The sequence below is a fragment of the Atractosteus spatula genome, chromosome 10 (genome assembly GCF_055471065.1).
Source record: "Atractosteus spatula isolate fAtrSpa1 chromosome 10, fAtrSpa1.hap1, whole genome shotgun sequence".
Taxonomy (NCBI): Eukaryota; Metazoa; Chordata; class Actinopteri; order Semionotiformes; family Lepisosteidae; genus Atractosteus; species Atractosteus spatula.
In genome coordinates this window covers 11,036,244-11,049,210 of record NC_142715.1, presented here as the reverse complement: position 1 = coordinate 11,049,210, position 12,967 = coordinate 11,036,244, and the positions used below count along the sequence as shown (strand labels likewise).

General features: G+C 39.9%; 2 non-coding genes across 2 annotated transcripts; both read right to left on the bottom strand.

The window, feature by feature from the left end:
• Nucleotides 1-588: 588 nt before the first annotated feature.
• trnak-uuu (transfer RNA lysine (anticodon UUU)) lies at nucleotides 589-661 on the bottom strand. The gene has a single exon. It is a non-coding gene; the product is annotated as a tRNA-Lys (tRNA).
• A 1,319-nt stretch (nucleotides 662-1,980) lies between these two features.
• On the bottom strand, nucleotides 1,981-2,052 carry trnaa-cgc (transfer RNA alanine (anticodon CGC)). The gene has a single exon. It is a non-coding gene; the product is annotated as a tRNA-Ala (tRNA).
• Nucleotides 2,053-12,967: the final 10,915 nt, after the last annotated feature.

Sequence of the window (12,967 nt, the reverse complement as noted above, 5' to 3'; positions counted from 1 at the left end):
AAGCCTTCTTATGCGGATCAGTATATTCCGATACCACTGGTTCTGCAGAAGAAATAAGAAAAGCCGAACTCAAAGCAGAAATGTGTTGCCATTACGGGTACTCTGTCTGCAGCTGCTTTAATATCTACTCACACCGTGTTGCCATTAAGGCTACCTAGTTAAAAACAAAACTTATCGTCACCTTTTTGAACGTGATTATTAGACACCCGTTAAATCTCAACCGAGGTTTCTTGAGAGATCGTTCAGCGAGCGAGTAATAAAAAACTACTTCGCTTCCAACCTCTGCTGTCGCTGTGAACTCGGACGTGATGTTCTGCAGATGTGCAGTGTGCCTTTCCTCTTGCCGTATTCAAGAGTACTCACTGTGTGAGCTCCTCACTGCGTGTCCTGTACTCTACTGTGATTTCAATTAGATTATCTATGTGGAGTGTAGTAACATGATCTACTTGAACATTTTCGGTTTGTGAAATGAAACACTAAAGAAAATACAAGCAATGGACATTTAAAATAACCACAGTAAAGCTAGAAGAGTGAAAGATAAAAGACTATTTAGAATGACATTCACAATAGACTTAAGAACAGTACAACCGCCCGAACAGGGAGTTGAACCCTGGGCCCTCAGATTAAAAGTCTGATGCTCTACCGACTGAGCTATACGGGCTCTGAAAGAAAGTCGACACTGTCGGGATCCTCGCAAGTTACGTGTCTCTTGTGCCGAAGAGCAGTCATACCTGACCCGTCTGGAATGACCACTGACAGACTTTATCCAGAAGCGACGGCACCACTCCCAGTAGAATGAGTGAGAAATACAGCATGACATGGGGAGGTAAGGGGCTCCCGCAATTAATCTTTCCTCACATTACTGATTTTTTCAATAGCATTTTGACCTTTTTTCACATTCAGATTTTTTTTCACATTTAATACAATCTTTTAATCAACAACATTAAAAAGAAAACAAATGGAAAATTTTTTGGAACAATAATTAAAAAAAAAACTTTCAATGCCTTGGTTGTATATGTGTGCACACCCTTTATAAAGGGAGTTGCAACAGTGCTGAAATTTAAAGAGCATTTCTGTAGAGAAAACAGCATTTTTTCTGCCTTGATGTTAAGCTTAGGGAGCCTGTCTTTTAGAAATTCTATTTCTTAACACCTTGCACAGCCTCCTGACAGACTAACAAATATTTTTTGGAGAAATTGGCTCACACACCGGAAGACACTAACGTTTATTTACGTTAGAGTATGTGAATAACAGTTTAACCGAAAAAGTTTGTAATTGTGATTTTGTTAAAATTCAATAAATCGTCTATCAACAGTAAGAAATTATTAAGAAATTGTTTTATTTCATAAACTATAAGACAATTAAGAGAGTTTATAGGTCATATCCGTCGCTTATGTTCTTTTAACTCTAGCGTTCAGGATCCAAACCCAGGTGCGGACGGTTGTGTTTCTTGAATCTCTTGTAATCATCAAAAGTCGATGTGTAGTCCTTCAGTACTTTCTCGAGTTGTGCCATGGATATTTTATTCGATCAATACTTGTCATGCTCTTTTGCATTTACCTAAACAAACGGAAAAAGTTCAAAGTGTGTTTATGGCTGTGCTTCACATCTAGACGAGAGCATTTGTAACAGTACAGGACACGCAGTGAGGAGTTCGTGAAGCTTTCAGTTTAGTGCGGAGTTCAGAAGGAGGATTCGCTCGCTGAATGATCTCTCAAGAAATCCCGGGTGAGATTCAACAGGTGTTTTCTGCAACAGTCACGACAAGTGTGAAGCAATCTCTGGATTTCCTGAATTTGAACTAAATTACTAGTTCAAATAATTTAGGATTTAACAGAACTAAATGAGGTACATTTAAAACAGCAGCGCAACTCTGCGGCACGTCGAGTTTAATTGTGTAAACCTGGCTCTCTCTGAACACGAGCAAAGAGTTCTCACTCAACAGAAGATTGCAATGTGAGTACTGTAATATAAAGCACCTGGAGATGCCAGGGATTGAACCCGGGACCTCATACATGCGAAGCATGCGCTCTACCACTGAGCTACATCCCCGATGGAAAAGGTAGTGGAACAGACTTAGAGATGTGCAGATGCTCACTGATCACAATCCACCATTCATGAAGAATGCCTGCAGTTTCCTACTTTCGCGTTTCCTCTACTACAGAGTAAATTAATGGGAATGAAGAAATAAGGAAGGAAAAATAATCGCATTGAAGCTTCAAGAGACTGGGCAAAAATTAATATATTATTTTTGTATCCAGTCACACGTGCGACGGTGGTTAATTCCCAGACGGGGGAGTGCTTTTTTTCTACCTCCTTACTCGACTGTCTTTCAATTCTGTTTTATTTGAAAGCTTTTTACATCTTTTATGTGCTCTTGATTAAACTATGCATAGAAAAACAGCACTACTGATGATTTTCATGGACCGATGCACACTTGTTCTGTACAACTCGAGTGATAAAGCCCTGTCTGCAAATGTTGTAACGCCCCAACCACAGGAATGGTAACAGGAAGGATCGTGTTCTTATTTGATAAGTCCTTTTGAGATGTCTTGTCAATGCACACAGGCGTTAGAGCTGAATAATTTACTTTTAGTGGTGTTTTTAAACAAAGATGGAACATGTTATTTCTATACCAGGAAGGAAGGAGCAGACTTTTACTTTAAGAGGCAAAAACGACACCTTATCAAAGCTAATATTAATTAAAATGACATCACAACAAAAGAGTGGAGCCTTGAGTGAATTAAAATTAGTTTTCATTGGACGTCTGTGTCTCCTTAACTTTGTAGGTGAGAGAGAGGATTGTGATTATTTGCAGGTGCTTCTCGGAAGTGTGTTGGTGCTACAGGTGCCTTCCAAATAATTAAGTCGGGTTTGAATCCCAGCCAGTACAAACCCAAATCTTTTCAAGATAATCTGTGGTCCGTTAACACATCTTTTGAAACACTACAACAGGTAACACCCCGTGTGAAACATCATGAGCATCTGTTAAACCTCTCTACCTGCCCGTTCCTCAAAGAGACATGACGAGGGTCTGAAGGGACATTTTGTGCCGTAGAAACATTTTATCATTCCGTACTTTCCTGTGCAGTCAGGTCAGTTCCACTTCAACTGCGCCTGACAATGGAGGTCGTTTTGAAAACAACGAGAGTAAAGAGACACTGCACGTCTGCAGAACATCACGTCCGAGTTTAAGGACAGCAACATCAGAGATTGGAAGCTAGGGAGTTTCAGGTCTGTGGTTGTATTATAGGTTCTAGAAAGTCTGAATACCTTTGCAAGAAGTATTTCCGAATCCCAGTCAAATCCAGTACGAATGCCGCATAGATCTGCATTGTACAATTAGTATACTGTTTGTCCGTTGAATCAAACACGCCTTATAAAGCATTTCTAAAACAGGAGAGGTCATTAGGGAATGCGTCTTCCTGTAAAAATAAAATGACTTCAAGGGCACTATAAGCAGAGGTGTGAAAGCCTGCTCTACAGAAGAACTAAAGCCAGAGATGCCAAAGAGGTCGAGATTTCACCACGTGAGAGAAAGCATCTCAGAAAACGAAGTTGCGGTCGTTTCCACGCGTTATAAAACCACTAGGTCAAACAACAAGAGCTAAAGAGCCGCTGTTGAGAGTAACGCGGCCGAGCGTTCTAAGGAGCTGACTTAAACCTCCAGTCTCTTCAGGAGCATCTGTTGGAGTCGCACTGCTACTGCGTATCTCCTTGTTAAGTATCCCTTTTATTGTTGTTGCTGCCTCCAGGCGATGTAAACCACATTCAGAAAAAAATAATTTGAACAACATTATTCCCCCGTTTACTCAAAGGGACGGTGGCCAAGTGGTAACGCGTCTGTCTCGTAAACCGAAGATCGTGGGTTCAAACCCCGCCTGTGCCTGTTTCTTTTGTCACTGCTTTCCTTTAGTTTCAAAGTCTTCAAAAAAATCGCAATGTAGGAGTCTCAATAGTAAGAGAGCATAACTGTCGCCAGTGATTAGTATTCTTGCATATCCTGCCTTGTTTTTTAGTCGACAAAGCTTGTCTCTCTTCACACCCATCTTCCGAATGATCGCCTCAGCATTGGGAAGGAATGTGCGCTTGGTACAGCCCCCGCTCCATAGTCTGATCACAAACAGATCGGGTGAGCTGTCAGTCCAGGTTGGAAATAACGTTCGAAAGCACTAAAAATCTGAGTTAGGAACGAGAAGACCGTGTTTTTTTAAACGAGTAAACGATAAAATAATATACTGCCTGCAAGACTATGTCAAGTTCAAGTTCAAGTTTATTGTCATTATACTCATACGCAGGTATATGGTATAACGAAATGCTATTTAGCTAGCTCTCGGACATAAGTAGTACAAAGAAAAAAACACAACAACAATACAATTGTATAACAAAAGAAAGACAGAGACAACAGCCGATGTGCAAAAAACAACAACAGGCAGTGTGCAAAACAACAAAAAGGTAACAGGTTATGTGCAAAAACATGCATCAAAAGAATGAAATAAAGGGATAGAAATTATGGGGAGTGAACTTTTGACATGTATGGTAGAGGTAGATTTTCAATGTGTGTTTGGGTTTTTGGTAAGAAAAAAGGCACTGTGAGATTTAGATCATAGGTGAGAGGTGAGGTCACAGTGAGAGAGGCTGGGAGTTTAATAGTTTGATAGTGCGGGGGTAAAAACTGTTTCTGAGTCTGGTAGTCCGGACCCGAATGCTACGGTACCGTTTTCCATGTCATGCTAAACGCCACAAATTGTGTTCAACCAGTCGTATCAATCGTCCTAAAGTTACGGAAAATCGGATGCAACTACTGCAATCAGCACACATTTCTTCAGGATAATCGAGCGGTTTAAAACAGCAAATTCACAGATTCGTGTCTTTTAAGCTTTGTGTTTCGCTCTCCAAATAGAGGCACGGGTTCAAATCCCACTCCCGACAGTCAGGCGTTTTACCCTGTCTTTTTTACCTGCCTTTACACTGTTTCAGTCTTGTTGTGCTCGCTGACAATCACAGTACGAGGAAAACGGAGAAACTAGCAAAAACATAACGGACAGAAAAAAGCTTCGTAAACACGTGAATGTGATTAGCAGCAGTAAGGTATGCATTCAAATGTTTAAGGCTGATTTATAAAAGCAGCAGAAGAAAGGTGCAGCTTTTGTGAGAATTCGCGGGTTTTTATGCTGCTTGGACTTCTTTCAAGCCTATGAAGTGACCCCCGTTTTATTTTCATTTTCAAACTTCAGAACCGAATAACAAAAAGGTTTCATGTGTGACAGCATTCCGTTGCAAATACCGTTTCCACGATGTATTCAGCGACGGGAATGAAATATTTTAGTGCTGGCTCAAATGCGAGGAATTTCCGAAAAGCCTGGAAAAGCAACGCTTGCAGTAAATGACAAATTTAAAGCGTATAGTCAGTATGAACAGAACAACGTAATGCTCTGTAAAAACGATCTGAAGCCGCAATTGCTCTTTTATCTCGGGCAGTTCATTCCGATACGATGTTTCCGCAGAATAAATGAAATGCCGAACTCCAAACATGTTGTTGCCATTATTGTTACTCCTGCTGCTGTAGTTTTAAGCTTTAATCAGTGGGTATGTAATGTTGTAAAGGGGCTGGACTACTTTGTTCAGTCCAAATTCCATTATGTGAATTTATGCTGTTTTAATATAAGCATTAACAATACAATGCGTGCTCAAAAACCATTACTTATTAGCTTAAGAAGCGGCAGTGTTTTGACAAAGTGTGGTATTCGAACAGTAAATGCTGAAGTGTTTAATACTTGCTTGTGAGCAGATCTCCCTCTGTTTAGACAAACTCTTGTTTGGCCGATGATTTCAGATCAAAATCTGAATCAAGTGGAAAGAAAGCTGAATTACGCAAAGGTCATATAAGGCACTGGGTATCACTGTTACGCCATCAGGTCCTGCTAGGAGGATTGGGGGGATCAAATTGACACAGAGGGACCCAATGTGGGGGCTGAACCCACAGTTCTGAGATTAAGAGATTCATGCTGTATTGACTGCACCTATATAACTCTTGTGCTACAGCAGTAATGTTTCTGGGTGTGGATGGACATGACATAATAGGCTGACAGCAGGAACACGTGGCCCACAGGCAGTGACAGTATCGCTATCACATTTGGCTGCAGTATATTGTGTTGAGAGCAGCAATAACTTTCCTGCAGAGATGGGAGTGCCTTTAATACAGCTCTTTCAATCGGACAGAGTAACAGGAACGGACCAAAAGTTTCTGCTGTGGATCCATCTCCACGTGGGGGAAAGAGACAGTAAAATAGCGATGAAGAAACAGAAAGAATTGTGCTCTCTGCAAAGTAGGAGAGAGGTGGTCAGACACATAAAACAGCTTGGTGATAATTTGCAGCGACAGTTTTATGTTATTTAGTACAAGGATTTCTCGTCATGTGACTTAAGATGTGTAATTTGTATGTTGGTTGTATGAGAACAGTTTCTTCTAAAGTCCTGTCAATTGACAGTGGAGAGCTAGCTGGTGCACATCTTCAAGAAGACTCTCTTTAAGGCGATTACAAGTTTCTTGATCAAATCTGTGTCATATTTTTAAAATAATTTAGCTAATGAGCAACGAGAGTATAAATGAATTCTCCCACCCTCCATTCAAAGATAAAACTCCATGTGCGAGTCTAAGTTTCCTTGGAGCTACTGATGTTCGTCATTATTGGACATTCCCGGTGATATTGACTAAGGAGCTCAAATTTTACGTGTTGTAGTTCAACATGTACAAAATATTCGTATCCCCTGCAAATATCGGCAAGGTCAGTGATATTCTCAACAATGTGTGCTATTGCAATTCGTGCAATTCGTGCCATACTTTTTCCCAATGTATTCTGACATGCCAAGATCAGAGGGTCATATTTAAAAAAACTGGTGCATTAAAATGTTTTGTACTTCAGGATTTTGATAGTCTGTTACATTGTCTTTCACACGTCGGTGTCAGAACTGTGAGACATTTTCATAATTGGGGGGGAAGGCCGTAGCAATAAGCAGAAAGTACAATCACCTTTTCCCAGTGTAAGTCCGTGTTATGGTGAGTTTTCAAAATTGGTTTGCGATTTTCTGAAATATATTCCATACAAAAATATAATTTGGACAGTCGCTATTTATTTGGATATTCCCTTTCACTGAGGATGTCTACAGTATTCCAGCCGGATTAGTACTGATCGAAGAGATCCATCTACAGGCGAAAGGTGACATAACATCACAGCAGCAGCATTTAAGGTGGAACGAAAAACGCGAAGAAGAAGCTGGCGAATAAGAAGCCAACTTCAGCCTCGTAGCAGACCCTGGGAGGCACGCTCAAAATAATCATCTTTCCCAGTACTTTAGAGTCGTATTTAGAGCGCTTTACTGCAATTTTATGTGATCGATGGAAGATGTGAAGCCATCGAGCCTGTACTGCGATTCACATTGAAATTGAAGCCATTTCTCATGCTTTCTCTCAGTTTCGGGGCTGCAATTGCGTGTAAAGGAGGCGACTTGAAAATGAAACATGCAATCACCTTATAGAGGGTCTTCACGACGGGGTGCATCAGCTAGTTCTCCATTATTGTCAATTTACTGGACTTCTGAAGAAACCTATCGACATCGAAAATACAAACTGCACAGCTTAAGGCACATGAAGAGATCCGTGTGCTGATTGACTCAAAAATGTCCCTACAAATAATCCGCCAGGTTGATTTACTTGTCCGACCACCTCCCTCCGTCCCTCTTTGCTGTTAGCACAATTTTCAGTTTCTTTTGTTGTATTTTCCTTGCTATTTTACTGTTGCTTTTCCCCATGAGGAGATGGATCCACAACCGAAACCGTTTTCACCCTGTGTTTCTGCAGCGTCAGTCTGTATGAGGAGCACAACTCGCACAGCTCCAGTGGCGCAATCGGTCAGTGCGCGGTACTTATACAGCAGTGCACAGCGGAGTCATGTCGAGGTTGTGAGTTCAAGCCTCACCTGGCGCAGTGTCTTCAGCTACTGAAAGCAACTGTCGAGTTTAGATACTCTTAGGTATTTGATGGAGATAAATTAACATCAAACGAACAAGTAAAGGTAAAGGTTTATTTCGAGTCACAATCAAAGAAGGCTCCACAGCTGAAACATTGTGTTTCCTTCTCTTTTCAGCATGGAATGTGTACCTCCAGTTGACCTGCACACAAATATATGAGAGAGGTCTACTGAGGTGAGTGGAGCACTGAAGACTTAATAAAGCTCTTGCATTAGATTCTGTTTTTGTTGTTCCCCAGATTTGTTTTTAAATGTTCTTTTTCTTTTGAAGTTGTTGCGTTTGGTTGTTTTTTTATAGTTGTTAGACAACTACAGGGATTTACCTAGGTTCCCGGAAGACTTCTCATTTTGTGTTTGTTGTGTTTTTGGGTTACAACTATTTTTTTTCTGTTAATAGGACCCCACGCATTACTCTGGGACTAGTTAACTTTAGTTCTTACATTGTACCTGAAATGACCTCAATAACTACTACTCTGTTTCCCTTTTTTTTAAAAAAAAGGCAAAACTGATGTTTGTTTCTCCTTGTTGCTGATTGGTAGCTACAACGGGTCAGTTGCAACAAACTTGGCCTCTGAAATTTGTCAGCAGCTCTGTACTGAACCTGTTCTCAATTGCAACAAACCTAAAATAACAGCAGCTGCCCATTAGATGTTACTGAAGTAGCAGACTAAGCGGAACAATAGATTACATTAGAACTGTCCTGAATGTAGTGGAAATAATATCGTCATTAAGTAATGAACTGATGCACCACTTGTTTGAAAATTATTTTTATATTTAACTAAAATTGCTTTCCAGACACTACAATTATTCACAAGGTATTTTATCAATACATATTTTATTAATAAAAGCGTGATATCTAAATAATAAAGTTTAATGTTATCTTTAACATTAGTACTTTAGTAGCTGTATTATGCTTTTGTGAATTTCCAGGTATCCCGGTGGAGAGAACTGAAATTAAGGAAATACATATTTAAAGGGGTGTAAGTCTTAAATGAGTTCTGTTACATCTGGGTGTTAATTGAATAGATTTGTTGTATTATTTAATTTGATTTGACTCTACACTTCTGTTTCTCATGAGATAATATTGGGGATTTGCAGATACAGATAATAAGTTGTACTATACAGGCAAATGTATGGTTACCTTAATGAAGAAACTGTTATCATTACCCTTTTCAACATTATTATTTATGACAGTCTTTCAGAACAGTATTCTCGTATTAGTGGCTATAGTCTAATGATAACGGTGGTGAAACAGGCAAAATGTGTGGAAAGATTTGGAGATGGAACAGGAGACTCATACAGTCGATAGAAAGGTTGGGTAGGATTGCACACACCACCATGCCAGTGCTTAGTATAGTGGTTTAAAAACATAATAAGTGATTTAACAACATCAACTGCACAACTGAGAGCTCAGCTCCACTACTAGTAATACATCGCCCCTTTTTGTCAATTAGATAGATGTGTTTTCAACATGTATTTAATTAGTGCTTCTTTCGTTTTAACTGATTTAAAATAGAATCTCTATAAAACAGATAAATGTGTATGTGTCGCGCTGAAATTCACACACGAAGGAAGCCACACGAGTAAGGAAAGATATCGCGTTTAGGAAGAAATCTAGGATGATGACCCCACTGAATGGAAACAGCCTCATACATGAGTGGCATGTGCTCTACCACTGAACTGAACTCCCGACAACTACCTTTATCTGCAGCACTTTTAGGAAGAGTGAGGAGTCTACAAGCCCAGAAAACGTGAGGAGAATTCAGAACAGGAGGCTCTTCACCTTTCACTCAGCTTTCGTTGGACGTCTAAGTGAATGACAAATTTTCACTTTTTGATTAAAGAAAATAAAAAACACCTTTCTTCCAGCCAGATTCAAACCAGAGACCGAAGGATTCCTCACTGTTCCCACTATATTCCTCCGCTCTAACAACTGAGTTATCAAAAACACAGGAATCCCACCTTTTGTCATACAAAAAGCACAATGGAGTGCAGTGTTCCTATTTATTTAAATCCCAGTTCAAAATCAAATCTCATTCCCATAGTCCTGATTTGTTTAAATTTAAGCAATTAACCAGGCTTCTACTGTATAAACTTCTAGAGATATTACAAATTGTTTGAAGGGACATCATTTCAGATGGAAATTGACTTTTTTTCTAGTGGGATCACATTAAACCTTTCTATTGGATGGAGAACAGGATCATTGTGAGATTCAAAACACATCTGTCTTTGCTTCTTTCAAGGATGAATGGATTATTGAGATGCAAACATTGGTTCAAATCAAAACAAAATTGTGCTAAATAGTACTTCTGTTTTTATTTTCAGCTACCAAAATTTAGCCTTAGTTGTAAAATTCCATATTAATATTCAATATTAAGTAGATTCAAACATGCACAGTAGAGAAACAGAATAAATGAAGTAAATGTTTCACTAACATTTAAGTGCAACCTATTGATCGTCTTTGGCCAGTGAATTGCATAAGGCACCGCACAACTTTTACTGGAAGAAAAACTGTGTGTTCTGAGTGGCTGCATCTGTATATAATGTTATTCAGATAAGTTTAGGTGGAGGTCAAATTCTAACCTCGTACTTCTGCTTCCCTGCTAATAACAGCTCTCTGGCTACAGAGGGTGCTGGGCACCTCTTTTCTATCCCCTCCCTCCACTGCAACACCACTGCTGCAGGATTTTCTCCCTGGGGAGGGGATGTGAAGACACTGATCTCTTACCAGCACTATGCTTTCCTCAGCCAGGGAAGTTAAACCCGAAGCACTGTGTCACGATTATAGTCCCCCCTCCTTAAGGGTGCTCCAGCCCTTTCACTCAAGACTTTATTCTCTGCACCTGTTTCCCATTCCCAGCCCACCTTAAAAGCCAGGCGCTGACGCTCATCCGGGCTCTGCATCTGATTTCCATATCGTGCGAGTCCGGGACCTGGAAGCGCCTGGTCCCGTTAAGGTTTTAACCTCTGTTCCCGTTCCTGTTCCCCGTCCGCCGGTTCCGACCCGGCCTTCGTGGTTTTTAATTCTTTGTTCTGATGGATCTCCTGGTTTTGGACTTACCCTTGTGTTTTGGATATTCCCTAAGGACTACTCTTTTGGATTGTTCGCCTCGGCCACACCTCCCCCGTGCACCAGCGCACCTTGGACACGCCCCCCTGTCTTCAGCCCCGTATTCCTGCATGACGTTTCCCTAGTGTTCCCCCACTTCTTCAGATTGTGTCGTCCGCATAGGGTCCGGAAAGAACTGTTCGTTACACACTGAGCACTCAATACCTTGATATTCATCATCTGGCTACAGTATTATTATACTTATTTACCAAGCTGCTGGATCTGTGAAGTTCTATCATCATGGAAACATTATTTGTATCAGGAAGTATGATGTGGAAACACAATGTACGTCCTTTCAAAAGCTCACAGCAGTACTACTCTAAAACATAATTCTAAATTGCTAGAGAGGAAAACAATCTTAGCTTGATACATTGTTGTGCAAGATTCTACTGTCATTTTCACTATTTTATTACTGACCAGGAAAATGACTTTTACCAGATCAATGAAAAGTAAAGCTTTATTTAAAAGGTTAATTCAAAGTGATACAGTACATTCAATGTGTAGTAAATAAATCAGATTAACAACATATTAAACATTTCCTCTGCAAATATAAAAAGCTAAATTAAACTAAAAGGAGAACCAGAAAAGCCACTGAGCAGGAATGAAACTTTCATTCTGTGTGTTCAGATGCCTGCTCAACAATCATCTTATCAACACTAGTCTTATTGTCTTATCCGAGTAATTAAGATTTAAAAAAAAAATCATTCAGCACAAAAAACAACAACATATACAGTAGGTTACATTCAGTCTTTGAAAAGCTCATTAGAAAGGAAGGGTCATCAGTTCAGATTGAAAAGTCTAAAATTTGAGCCTCGCTGCTGTGTCCTGGGTTGAATGGTGGTAAGAGTTATTTTCTTCATTTTTCTGTGTGTGAGATGCTTTTATGCATCTAAATATACAGATGCAATTATAATGTATGCAGATTATTTTCCATATGTAGCACTCTGTAAGTGGCAGTGACATGAAATCAGGCCAGATTAACTGATCATTAATTAATGTTGTATCTACTTGTTCTGATAATGACACACATCTGTAATCAGTAGACAATGGGAAACAACAATCACAATTCAGTTCTTATCTCAGAATTGCAGGACATATAGACCTTCTGTTGTAGTGCAGTGTCTCTCAATGTAAAGGTATAAAAGTGCAGGTCAGTCTTACAGCCTGAGAGACACAGCAGGAGACACAGTAACAAGGTCTCACTAGGACAGTGACTGTGTGGGTACTGTACAGGTTTTCAGCTGTACAGTTACTGGATAATCTGAAATCAAACACCTCATAACCTACAGAACTACATACATTAAGGGAAATATAACAGTATTTTAACAGGGATGACTCAGAAACACAAGGCATATCATAATGGTATTGCTCAGTTAAAAACTCTAATCTGACTTCAGGACGAATCCTCTACAAAGCTGCACAGTGCTCTGACATAATCATACTAAGATCCTTTTTCAGAGGGTAGTGTGGTCAGGAGACTCCGACATCATCATAGTCACATCCATCTTCAATGGACTGTGTGGCCAGGAGACTCTGCACTTCAGGAGAAATGGCAGAGACACCTGCCAGAGACACACAATCAGCAGTAGAGGTGAACAGGGTACAGAAAACAGAGTATTTCATACAGAAACAGACCCTCAAGATCTCATTACTCAAAGAAACAAGGTTGTGGAAAAGATATAAATTGTGTGAAGCATCTGTCAAGAGACAAAATACATGTGGCACAATCAACACTGAGAAACTTGCAATGGGCATTCTTGCCATTATGTGAAAATGTTAGTGAAAGAAGTCAATACTAGAATTTAATAATTATTAATTATGTACTGAA